Raw genomic sequence first — 12,837 nt, 5'->3', positions numbered from 1 at the left:
ACTTTCCTAACTACCATGGTTATTAAGCAGTTTGACTTCCATTTTATCTTTGTTCAGTGTGTATCCTGAGATCTCTGAAAATTCCAGTATCGATTGCATGAGCGCAGGAAAGGCTGCCACCGCTCTCTCAGAGATAACAAGGACATCATCTGCATAAGCAGTGACTTTGATCACTGTGTCCCCGATAGTTAGACCTGCAACATCATTGTTTTCTCTTAAGTGTTGTAAAAACCGTTCTATTACCAATAAAAAAAAGTGAAGGTGAAAGAGGACACCCCTGTCTTGTACCTAGTTTGCTTGGGAAGCTACACAAGATCGACCATCCTACTCTCACCCTCGCTGATGGCTCCTGGTACAATGCCATAATCATGTCTATCAGAGTTACCCAAGTTGAACTTTTCTAGCGTCATACTCAGGAAAACCCAACCACTTCTATTCAATGACTGCATGCTTGTGAAACTACACCAAAGTAAGTATATCAAACCAAGGGGCAGATTTACAAGCCCCTAGCAACACTTTTACGCCGCTGTTGCATGAGTTTTGTGACACAGCAGCCTCGTAAACAATGCACCATGTTGCAACATATTTACAACCTGATGCATGTAGGGAGTGCGTCACGTTGTAAAGCCCTGCGCTACATTATACCTGCGTCAGGTATAATGTATGCAGAGTGGGCGTTCCGACGCAGGAAGGCCTCGTAAAAGTGACACAGTGAATTCTACAAGATTTCACTGAATCACTTTTACAACGCCACTGTGTCAAAACCTTACGCGTGCTTGAAGCAGGCTTAAGGAGTGATGAGGCATGTTAAGTATAAGCCGCCCCTGAGCATTGCTGGAGTTGTGTCTTGCTTGTGACACGACTCCAGCAATGCGCTGCCCTTACGACAAAAGATGCGACACGCATGTTTCTATCCTTGCGCCACAGCGGGCCGCATTGTAAAAGCAACGCATCCATGGTGGCGCAAGGGTATATTTGCGTGTCGCATCTTAACTTGCGCATCCCTGCTAATATGCAGAGATACACTAGTTCATGTAAATCTGCCCCCAAGTATGTAACTGACACAGTGGTCAGGAACTATAATAAAAATTATGAACATATTCTTTGCAATGACTATTTGAAAATATAATGGTATAATTGTATAATGGATCCTGGCCTTTCAAGGAAGGGCATAGCCCGAAACGCGTTGGTCAATTGAGAATGGGAGAAAACATGTTAATTGAAGCTGCTTTAATTTAGGAGCATTTGCCTACCTGTGAGGGCCATTCCATTGAGGGGCAACACTCTTCTTGTTGATGTATTGTGGTGAGCCCAGCCACGGAAATGCACCACAGCGAAATCAGACTGGGTCCATCTCCGTTCAGTTGGACAAGAGTTGGACTAGAGACAGCTCCAAGAGACATTTTTTGGTTTCCCCATAAAATGTGGGTATAAACGGTTTTTTAGCAGCGACCCACTTGGGTTTAGCTACTATCAACTACCAGTCCCAGAATGCCTTGCTCACATGAACATCTTCAAAGACATAAAAGAGAGGAGTCCCTGGTGGTTTTGCATTGCTGGCTGTGATCTCGCTGAGATGTCAATGAGGAAGGCCGTAGCCCAAAATGCATTGGACAATTGAGAATGTGACAAAATATGTTAATTGAAGCTGCTTTCTTTTAGGGGCATATACGTGCCTTTGAGGGCCATTCCATTGAGGGGCAACTCTCTTCTTGTTGATATATATATATATATATATATATATATATATATATATATATATCCCAGGAGCCGCTTGGGGAAATCGGATGCAGCGTGTTGTCTCCAGCATGCAACGAAAAGCAGACACGAGCCCAGATTGAGTGCAAACAGTAGGGTTTATTTCTCGTTAGTCAGCCATAACGCGTTTCACCACCGGAGTGGCTTGATCACATGACAACGTTCAAACATTGAATGGACCATTAAGACAGCTAGCACCCTATGCACGTGACTGTGGAAGTGATAGACATAAAGAAAAAGTGAAATACAACTATTTTCCTTCCTTTGAAAAACGACTTGCTTTACAAAAAACATGAAGCTATTAAAAGCAAACGCATTCACCATCTGATTGAAGTTTGAAGGTGTCTCAGTAAAAAAATGCATGTAGTGACCAAGGTTATTAACCATCGAAATTTACAAAAAACGAAACTCATAGATTAAATGCATCAATAACAGTATGAATACCTAGACAGTTGCACAACATTGAGTTTAAAGGAAAAATAAATAAGTGCATATAGAAATATATGAGTACATGTTGTTAAAATTGTTGTTTTCATACAAAAATAGATTCAGTAAAAAATTTCATTTAATATATTTACACAAATATTTTAGCCCGACGGTTAAAGCTTGTAGGTCATAACATAATTTTAGCATAAATGCTTAGTTGTGGTATATCTGAGTATACTGTATTGTGAGAAACCCTCATGGGTGTGTGATGACCCATGGTCAGAAACAGATGGTGGTTGAGGGAAAATATTGATTAAAGTGCCATTAGGTGCCGAAAGTGAGTAAAGTGCAAATGTATAAAAAACAACCCCAATATGAGGGTTGTGGGTTAGGAGAAGGAAATGGCAGCCACATGGGACAAAGCCCAATGAATTTGGTTTTTAAAGTATTTACATGCCGCCTGACAGGATGATCTGGCTAGAAAGTTAGGTCTGTGAGCAGTAGGTCACAAGGAAAACAGGGAGGGAAAGGACACAAGGGGCAGGTTATCAAAAAATCAGGGGAGAGGAAATGAAATTGTCACTTCCAGGGGGGCTCAGTGAAATAATTATAATCATAAACAGGTATGTAAATCTTCGGTGTTATTTAGACCTCCAGGGCTTTTGCTGTTGAAGTTCAGGATATACCTTGTCTCCAACTTGCGCATTTTTTGCTCACGATCACCTCCCTGTTTAGTTTTTGGAATCGTGTCGATGACATAGTACTTGAGATCCATTAAGTTGTTATTGTGGACCTCGCGAAAATGTCTCGCCACTGGGTAGGTGGGATCAGAGTTAGTGATTGCCCTAATATGCTGCAATATTCTTACATTAGCTGGTAGTTTGGTACTTCCCACGTACCGTAAGGGACACGTACATTCCAGGATGTAAATGGCGTACTCAGTTTTGCAGTGGAGGGATTTAGAAATTTTAATTTCTTTACTACTGAAAGCTGTACGGTAACTGGTTTTGTTTATACCATAGGTACACGCTTTACAAGAATGACATTTTATGAACCCCCGTGAGGTTTTCAGCCAATCTTTGGACGGTGTAACTTCAGGGCAGTTAGATACCAGGCTGTTGTGAAGAGAAGTAGCTCTCTTGTAGGTGATACTGGGCTTAAGTGGCATAGTTTGGCCTATTACTGGGTCAGAGCGAATGAGGGCCCAATTTTGATTAATGATTTTATTTATCGCACCTTTTTGGGAACTATAGGGCACAATGAGTCTGACCGTGCGGGACTTTGGTGATTTGACAGATTTAGGTGTGGGTGGGTTTTTAGTTGTTTTTGGAACAAGGAGGAGGGTTCTGTCCGGTTCTGCAGTTTTGTTAATGGCTGTTTGAATGATGTGGATAGGGTATCCTCTGGCAAGGAATCTCTCCTTACATTCATTTTGTGCCATCATATATATATATATATATATATATATATATATATATATATATATATATATATATATATATATATATATATATATATATATATATATATATATATATATATATATATATATATATATATATATAACCTACTGGGGGTCGCCAGTAGGTAGTTATAGTTAGGACCTAGTTTCCATAGGAAATACGCAACATTCTATTTGGAATAACTTTGGCGCCGGTCGCCGAATCTTCGCAAAGTTTTTCAAGGAAATGGCCTGCTCTGCTCCGCTCCTTCCCTGAAACTTTGGGCGGGATTTGTAAAGCGGGGGCCGAGAAAAAGGAGGGTCCCAAAACGTGTTTTCCCCATGCAATTTTCCATAGGGACATTTAAGTGAGGCTACAGCCCGAACTGCTGAACGGAATTACACCAAATTTGGCAAAAAGGTAGAGTTTGGTTCACAGATTACGCTTTTTGGTAAATGGTGTAAATCCGTTCAGTAGTTTCTTAGAAAATCATAAGTAAAATCATAGATATATCTATAGACAAAGTACCTTCCTGAGCACGAGCTTTATGGTAATTGGCTGTCAACACTCTAAACCAGGAAGTGTTGGCAGCCATCCTGTGCCTCCGTAGAAACGCCGAGGCCCAAAAAATGTTTTTTGTTTTTTTTAAATTGCAGGATACGCGTAGGTACGCGTACCCCGTGGAAAAGCCCTATAACGCTAGATACCTGAGTCGGAAATGGACTACATTCTCTAAAGCCAAATTCGACTCTGCCCTCACCAAGGGTGGCAGACCAGATGGAGAAGATGCTGTCACTGCCTCCGACAGGCTTGATGAGCGCATTACTGTGACTCTAGATGCTACAGCTCCCCTCTGCCCAAAAAAACCCTATAGCAGGCCCCATAAATCGGCCCCTTGGTTTAGTGATGAACTTCGCCTAGCCAAGGCGGAATGTAAGAAACTAGAAAGACAATGGAGGGTGGCGTACTTAGATCAAGCCAAACTGAAATATATAGGCAGACCTAGGGAATATCACAACCTAATTAGGCGCGCCAAAACCAACTACTTTTCAGGCAGGATTGGAGAAGCTCATAACTCCACCAAAGAGCTATTTAAAATCTATAAAGAAATATCCATTTGCAGCTCCTCTGTCGACCCCTCCTCGAGCTCAGTTGAGTCCTGGAACCGCATTGCAACCTATTTCTCTGATAAAGTGGCTAATATCTACTCCGCTTTTACAGGGGGTAAGGAAAAGGCAATAGAGTTCAGGGAAAATCTTAAATTAGGTGAAGGTACAAATAGGTTAGGCAATTTTATTTCTCCATCCTCGAATGAGTTGCAGCGGATTTGCCGCTCTATTAAATCTGGGTCTCCCTGTGACCCGGCATCCCCGAAACTTCTTGGAGGAAGTATTAAAACCTTAGAACCATACATTAGAGATGTTCTCGATATCTCTTTTAAGACCTGCAATGTACCTAAAAAGTGGAAGCAAGCTATTGTGCTCCCGCTTAAAAAAAAAAAAACCTCAGCTGGGATAGGATCGACAACCTGAGACCTATTTCCCTTCTCCCTTACATGGCCAAGGTAGCAGAAAAGGTGGTCAATCTTCAACTTATGACCTTTGTGGATGAATCCAATCTTCTCCACCCCACTCAGTATGGATTCCGCCCACGCCACTCTACGGAGTCTGCGTTGCTCCTGGCCACTGAGACCATCAGGCAAGGGGTAGATGAGGGACAAACTATGGCACTCATCCTGCTCGACCTAAGTGCCGCCTTTGACACTGTAGCACATTCCATCTTGCTACAGTGTCTTAATAAGGGCGGAATCAATGGGAGGGCACTCAGGTGGATACAGTCCTTTCTGACAGAGAGAGGCTTTCAGGTTAGACAGGGTGAACACTACTCCAGGAGGTGCAATCTCGATCAAGGGGTTCCCCAGGGCTCTGCCCTAAGCCCCACCCTGTTTAACCTTTACGCCTCCCCTGTAGCCACTATTGTGGAAAGATATGATATCCAACTCGTATATTACGCGGACGACACGCAGCTGGCCATCTCCCTATCACGGGCACCCGGAATTGCGGCCGCCGACTTCAGTGCTTGCATGCAGGAGCTAGCCTCCTGGATGTCTAACAACTGCCTGGAGTTGAACGGCTCCAAGACCGAAGTGCTCGTGGTGGGGGGGGTCCATCTGTGTGGTCCTCAGCATGGTGGCCGGACTGTCTGGGCCCTACCCCTGTGCCATGTCAACAGGCCAAAAATCTCAGAGTACTATTTGACTCAGAACTGTCATTTGCGCCCCAGATTAATCGGGTAGTGGGACTGTGCTTTGGGATACTCAAGACCTTACGTAAGGTCCTTGACCTGCTCCCTGTTAGTGACAGACAGACCCTTGTGCACGCCCTGGTAAAATCGAGACTCGATTATGCCAATCTCCTTTACTTGGGCAGTACGGCCAGCAGTCTCAACCGCCTCCAAGTATTGCAGAATGTGACAGCCCGGCTGGTGCTAAGGCTTCCTAGGCGAACTTCATCTAAAGCTGCTCTAAAGTCCCTCCATTGGCTGCCGATCCGTGAAATGATCAATTTCAAAGCCCTTTGCATATGCCATCGCATCCTGGGAGGTAGAGCACCTGCCCCCCTTAACTCTCTTATCACCCCCTACAGATCAGAGCGGATGCTCAGATCTTCTGGCACTGGCCTGGTCGCAGTCCCTAAAATCCGTAGAGCCCGTATGGGGGGCAGATCGTTCAGACTTCTTGCAGCCAAGAATTGGAACCTATTACCGACTGCATTACGCCTTGAACCCTCTGAGGCCAAATTTTGCAGAGCCCTCAAAACACACCTGTTTCGCCTAGCACTGCCTTAAATTTCCACCCCCACCCCCACATACCCAATCTCAGCGCAGGGACACGCCGGAGAGCGTAACTAAGCGCTTTATAAAATTCCAAAATAAATAAATAAAAAACACGGTCTCATTTTTTTTCTAATTAGCCCCCGGGGGGGACCAAATCCCGGGGGCCCGAATCCCCCCCACACTGCCCCAGGGACCCCCACCCCCAGTGGAGAAGTGTGGCTCAGGGGTTAGAGGCGGCAGACCCGGAAGCTGAGATCGGCCCTGGACCAGGGTTCAATTCCCCGCCTCGGCGGGTCTTGGGCTAAAAATTCCACGGACTCGATAATTCTCGCTCCGGTGCCTTCTCGACTCACGGGTTCACACTCTGCAACTCTGGGCAATAGCTTGCTTAATCTCCACAACAGCCCCTCGTGGCGGGATGCCTGGCTTTCACCTTGTGGGGCTATCTCACAGGGGAATACCAGGACGGGTTCCCTAAGCAAGCGCCGGGAAACCCACTGCGGGTAGCTGTGCGCTATATAAGCTCAAATACATTTACATTTACATTTACCCCCCGGGGAAAAGTAAGTATAATAGCAGGGGGGCACACAGCCCTCCGCAGCCCCCGGGACCGACACCCCCCTGGGCTTGGATATGAATGATGGGGGCCTCTAAGGCCCCCCAGGGACTGCCGCCCCGGGGCTGTATTATGAAGTATGGGGGGGGGGCCAGGCGGCCCCCCTCCACCATTAAAGAATTAAAAAAAAAAAAAAGATTGGCAGGCCCCGGGGGATGGGGTCCCCAGGGCCTTAAGGGGGCATAGGAGGGGGGCTATGCAGCCCCCCTCCATACAAAGTACTAGAAAAGTTGGCCATGCCCTGGGGAGGGGGTCCCCGGGGCTGGAATTGGCCACGGGAGGGGGGCCACGCTGCCCCCTGCCCATAAAAAAAACAGAATTAAGAATTGGGGGCAGGCCCTGGGGGATAGGGGCCCCAGGGCCAAAAATAAAAAAAAGGAAGGGGGGTTACACAGCCCCCCTTCTTAAAAGTAGATTTTTTTTAAAAACGGGATCTGGAGGAGGCCACGCCCCCTCCCTGCACCTCTCTGCAAATGCGTCCCCTGGAGAGTTTCCTGAGGGGGAACAAATTCCCCTTGCATACTGGGGGTCCGTGGGGGCCAACTAGCCCACCAGGAGCCTCCAGTATGGGCCAGGGGGCTGCGTTGCAGAGAGGTGTAAAAAGGGGCATGGCCTCATTACAACTCTCTGCAACGCAGGCCCCTGGCGCATACTGGAGGTTCCTGGTGGGCAGTTGGCCCCCAGGCACCCCCAGTATGCAAGGGGAATTAGTTCCTCCTCTGCAAATGCACCAGGGGGCTGCGTTGCAGAGAGGTGTAAAAAGGGGTGTGGCCTCATTACACCTCTCTGCAACACAACCCTCTGTCGCATACTTCCGATTCCTGGTGGGCTAGTTGGCCCCCAGGGACCCCCAGTATGCAAGGGGAATTAGTTCCCCCTCTGTAAACGTGCCAGGGGGCTGCATTGCAGAGAGCTGTAAAAAGGGGCGTGGCCTCATTACACCTGTCTGCAACGCAGCCCCCTGGCGCATACTGGAGGTTCCTGGTGCGCTAGTTGGCCCCCAGGGACCTCCAATATGCAAGGGGAATTAGTTCCCCCTCTGCAAACGCGCCAGGGGCTGCTTTGCAGAGAGGTGTAATGAGGTCACGCCCCTTTTTACACCTCTCTGCAACGCAGCCCCCTGGAGCATACTGGAGGTTCTTGGTGGGCTTTTTGGCCCCCAGGGACCCCCAGTATGCAAGGGGACTTAATCCCCCAACTTAGAACACGCTACGGGGCGCGTTTGCACAGTGGTGAAGGTAGGGGGTGGGGCTTGAGGTGATATGAGTGCAAACATGCCCTGTGGTGCGTTTTAAGTTGAGGAATTAATTCCTCTTCAATCCAGAGGTCCCCTAGGGGGCAACTAGTCCAATAGATATCTCCAGTAGGCGCCACGGAGCTGCGTTGCAGAGTGTTGTAAAAAGGGGGTGTGCCCGCTGAACACCTCTCTGTAACACAGCTCCCTGGCGCATACTGGAGGTACCTGGTGGGCTACTTGGCTCACAGGGGACCTCAGGATTGAAGAGGAATTAATTCCTCAACCTAAAACGCGCCACAGGGCGTGTTTGTACACATGTTACCTCAGGCCCGCCCCCTTCCTTCACTATTGAGCAAAATATTCCTCTAAAATCAGCCGAACTACGAATTCCGATTTACTCCCCTGTTATCACGAGAGACGTCAGTGCTGCATCTTTGAGCGCAGTAGCGACCCTGAAAAGTAAATCTAAGCGTACTTACCAGTAACATGTATTTCCTTCCATAGGAATTTATTGTGTGGTTTTCACCAGAAAAGTTTCTAAGTGTCTATTTTTGAAACGTACAAATATTCCTCTAAAATCAGCCGAACTACGAATTCCGATTTACTCACCTGTTATCAGGAGAGACCTCAGTGCTTCATTCTTCAGCTCACTACTGATCCTGAAAAGTAATTCTAACCATACTTACAGTTAGTTGAATTTCCTTCCATAGGTTAACATTGACTGGTTTCACTTGGAAATGTTTCTCAGTGTGGAGTTTTGGAACTTTAAAAAATTCCTCAAAAATCAGCCGAACTAAGAATTCCAATTTACTCACCTGTTATCAGGAGAGACCTCAGTGCTTCATCTTTCAGCCCACTACTGATCCTGAAAAGTAATTCAAACCATACTTACAGTATCTTGAATTTCCTTCCATAGGCTTACATTGACTGGTTTCACTTGGAATTTTTTCAAAGTGTGGAGTTTTGGAACTTCCTCAAAAATCAGCCGAACTACGAATTCCGATTTACTCACCTGTTATCTGGAGAGACCTCAGTGCTTCATCTTTCAGCCAACTACTGATCCTGAAAAGTAATTCTAACCATACTTACAGTAACTTGAATTTCCTTCAATAGGCTAACATTGACTGGTTTCACTTGGAAATGTTTCTCAGTGTGGAGTTTTGGAACTTTAAAAAATTCCTCAAAAATCAGCCGAACTACGAATTCCAATTTACTCACCTGTTATCTGGAGAGACCTCAGTGCTTCATCTTTCAACCCACTACTGATCCTGAAAAGTAATTCTAACCATACTTACAGTAACTTGAATTTCCTTCCATAGGCTAACATTGACTGGTTTCACTTGGAAATGTTTCTCAGTGTGGAGATTTGGAACTTTAAAAAATTCCTCAAAAATCAGCCGAACTACGAATTCCAATTTACTCACCTGTTATCAGGAGAGACCTCAGTGCTTCATCTTTCAGCTCACTACTGTTCCTGAAAAGTAAATTTAACTGTACTTACCAGTAATTTGAATTTCCTTTCATAGGATATCATTGCCTGCTATATAAAATATATATACATTTAAAAAATATAAAATAAAATTAATAAATATTACAATTTCAATATATTATTTTTTTTTTTAATTCAATTTATATTAAAAACTAGCAGCCCTTCCCGACGTTGTCCGGGTATGAATTGCTGCCGGCCAGTAGTATATTGTTTTGTAGGATTTCGTTTTGATAGCATTTCTCATCTGTGACAGGCCAGTGAAACGCTCTGATTCACAGTGCACTGCTGATGCATTTAAGAGTGCGCGTTCAGTAGTGTGTGAACTTGAGTTTCCCTACTTTATTTTTCCTTGCAATATTATATGGCGCAAACTCGACAACATGGCATGAGCAGAATTTACATTACAGAAGTACACATTCATTTGTGGTAGGCACGGGGAGACAACGCGATTTGCCTGGAATCGCAGGATGTTGAGCTGATGCCGAGATTCGAACGTAGCTCCCCAGCAATAACGTTCGCAATTCTAGAACTTGTGGCGGGAGGTGTGTCTAAAAGTGTATGTCGGTGCTGGCCATTAATGAGAGAGACCTGTGCATTTTTCAAATCGGTGGTCAAAAAATATAAGTATGTTGCTGGAGATGTGGGCCGCCGTGCCACCAATGTACTTACCGGGGGAGGGTAAACACCCATTATTCTGCAACTTTCTTTCCGCATACCATCACTCCACATACTTTCATTACGAAAGTACCATGACTCCGCAATGCCATCATAACGCATGGCATTACATTTTATATGCTTTTACCGCGCATACATATACAACGAAATTTGTTGTAAATGCATGAATGGCAAAAGCATATTTTTGTTTTAATGTTTGGATAAGTTAAGTATGGGTATAGGGGTATATGTTTTGGGGTACTGAGGTATATGTTTTGAGGTGTTTGGGTATTTTAAGGGTTCAGATATAGTTATGGGATATGGGGTACAGGGGTAGTTTTAGGGTTTAGGGATAGGTATGGGTTTTAGGGTACAGGGGTATTTTTAGGGTTCAGGGCTAGGTTTGGGTTTTGGGGTATTGGGGTATTTTTAGGATACTGGGGTAGGTTTGGGTTTTGGGGTACAGCGGTATTTTAAGGGTTCAGGGCTAGGTTTGGGTTTTGGGGAACAGGGGTATTTTTAGGGTTCAAGGCTAGGTTTGTGTTTTGGGGACAGGGGTATTTTAGGGTTCAGGGGTAGGTTTGGGTTTTGGGGTACAGTGTTATTTTTATGGTTCAGGGGTAGGTTTGGGTTTTGGGGTACAGGGGTATTTTTAGGGTTCAGGGGTAGGTTTGGGTTTTGGGGTACAGGGGTATTTTAAGGGTTCAGGGCTAGGTTTGGGTTTTGGGGTACAGAGGTATTTTAGGGTTCAGGGGTAGGTTTGGGTTTTGGGGTACAGGGTATATTTATAGGGTTAAGATGGGTTAGTGTTTAAGGGTGTTGGGGTATTTTAAGGAGTACGGGTGGGTTATGATTATGGGGCGCAGGGGTATTTAAAAGGAGTACGGTGGACACCTGGAGCTGTAATGTACAGAACCTGGGAAGAAAAAACAATGAAATATTGGGCACATCGCTCGCTTTTTTTCCATAATCCCACGCCCCGCACACACCCACGCCCCCAGCACACGCCCACAGCACACGATATGAGACATGGCATGAAGGGCGGAACGTACCACACGCCCCAAGCGTTTGTCATGCCCCAGCACACGCCCACAAGACAACGCAGACACACCCCCAAGGGACTACTTTGCTGGCACGGTTCTTTTACCTTTTAAATGTATATGGTGGGCGTCTGCATAGCCTATGTCCTTCGGCTGCAACTGCCCTTTCCAACGCTGAATTGGGTGTTGTGATTGGTGCTGTGGTTCCTGAGATTACCCACCTCAAAGGTTTGGGCTCTCTCTTTATTATATTAGTATGGATATGTAATGTAATTTAAAAAATTCAATATCTAAAAATAAATATTTTCAAAAAATCTAGTAAATTAGTATAAAAAATATAACAATTAATACCTTTAAAAATTATCATTTACAAAACCTTTGAAATTCACTGAAAAAACCATAGGTTTCAGCAACGTTATAGTTAGGAATTAGCATTTATAAAACCTTAGAAATTCACTGAAAAAACAATAGGTTTCAGCCACGTTATAGTTAGGAATTCATATTTAAAAAACCTTAGAAATTCACTGAAAAACCATAGGTTTCACACATGTTATAGTTAGCTGGACATTTCATTCATACAAAACCATTGAAATTCCCCATTTATAGTTAGTTCAGCTAACTATAACTTGCGTGCCCGCAATGCACAGCTGATGACGTCACATATTACATCACTCATGACATGGCCAGTGACATCACTCATGACATCACTGATGACATCTCAAATGACATCACTGATGACATCATCCTTGTGAAAGATTGGCAGGCCTCCTCTCAGCGTAATATAACCTTTGATACACACATTCGAAAATAGAAACTAAAATTTTCAAAACAATGAAGATACCAATACGAGTTACAACAACCTATTCAGTAATTCCAAAATCTACATACACATCCACTCATTCACCAACAGTTCTATATAGTCACTCATACATGTACTCACTCATCATATGTACTCATACACCTATACATCCTGTTACACACCGATACTCATCCATAGTTACTCACACACATACTCACACATGCAAATAAACTATCAAACATCCATTTACTTGCATATACAGCTAAACACACACCACTACACTTACTTCTACATAAACGTACACATACTTACTCTCTTAAACAATCACTTATAGAAACACATTCTTATTTATACAGGAACTCTTCCAATCTCTCACTCTCACATATACTCACTTATTCTCACATATACTCACTTATATACATCAATACTCACATATACTAGTTAAAACATATGTACTTACTCATAAAGACACTATTGAGACAGTCATTCTCTCATTAACACACCCATACACACACTCATCCATCCATACAGTCCTGCACAC

The sequence above is a fragment of the Lissotriton vulgaris genome, chromosome 6, assembly GCF_964263255.1.
Source record: "Lissotriton vulgaris chromosome 6, aLisVul1.2, whole genome shotgun sequence".
In the NCBI taxonomy this organism is placed as follows: Eukaryota; Metazoa; Chordata; class Amphibia; order Caudata; family Salamandridae; genus Lissotriton; species Lissotriton vulgaris.
This window is presented reverse-complemented; position numbering follows the sequence as displayed.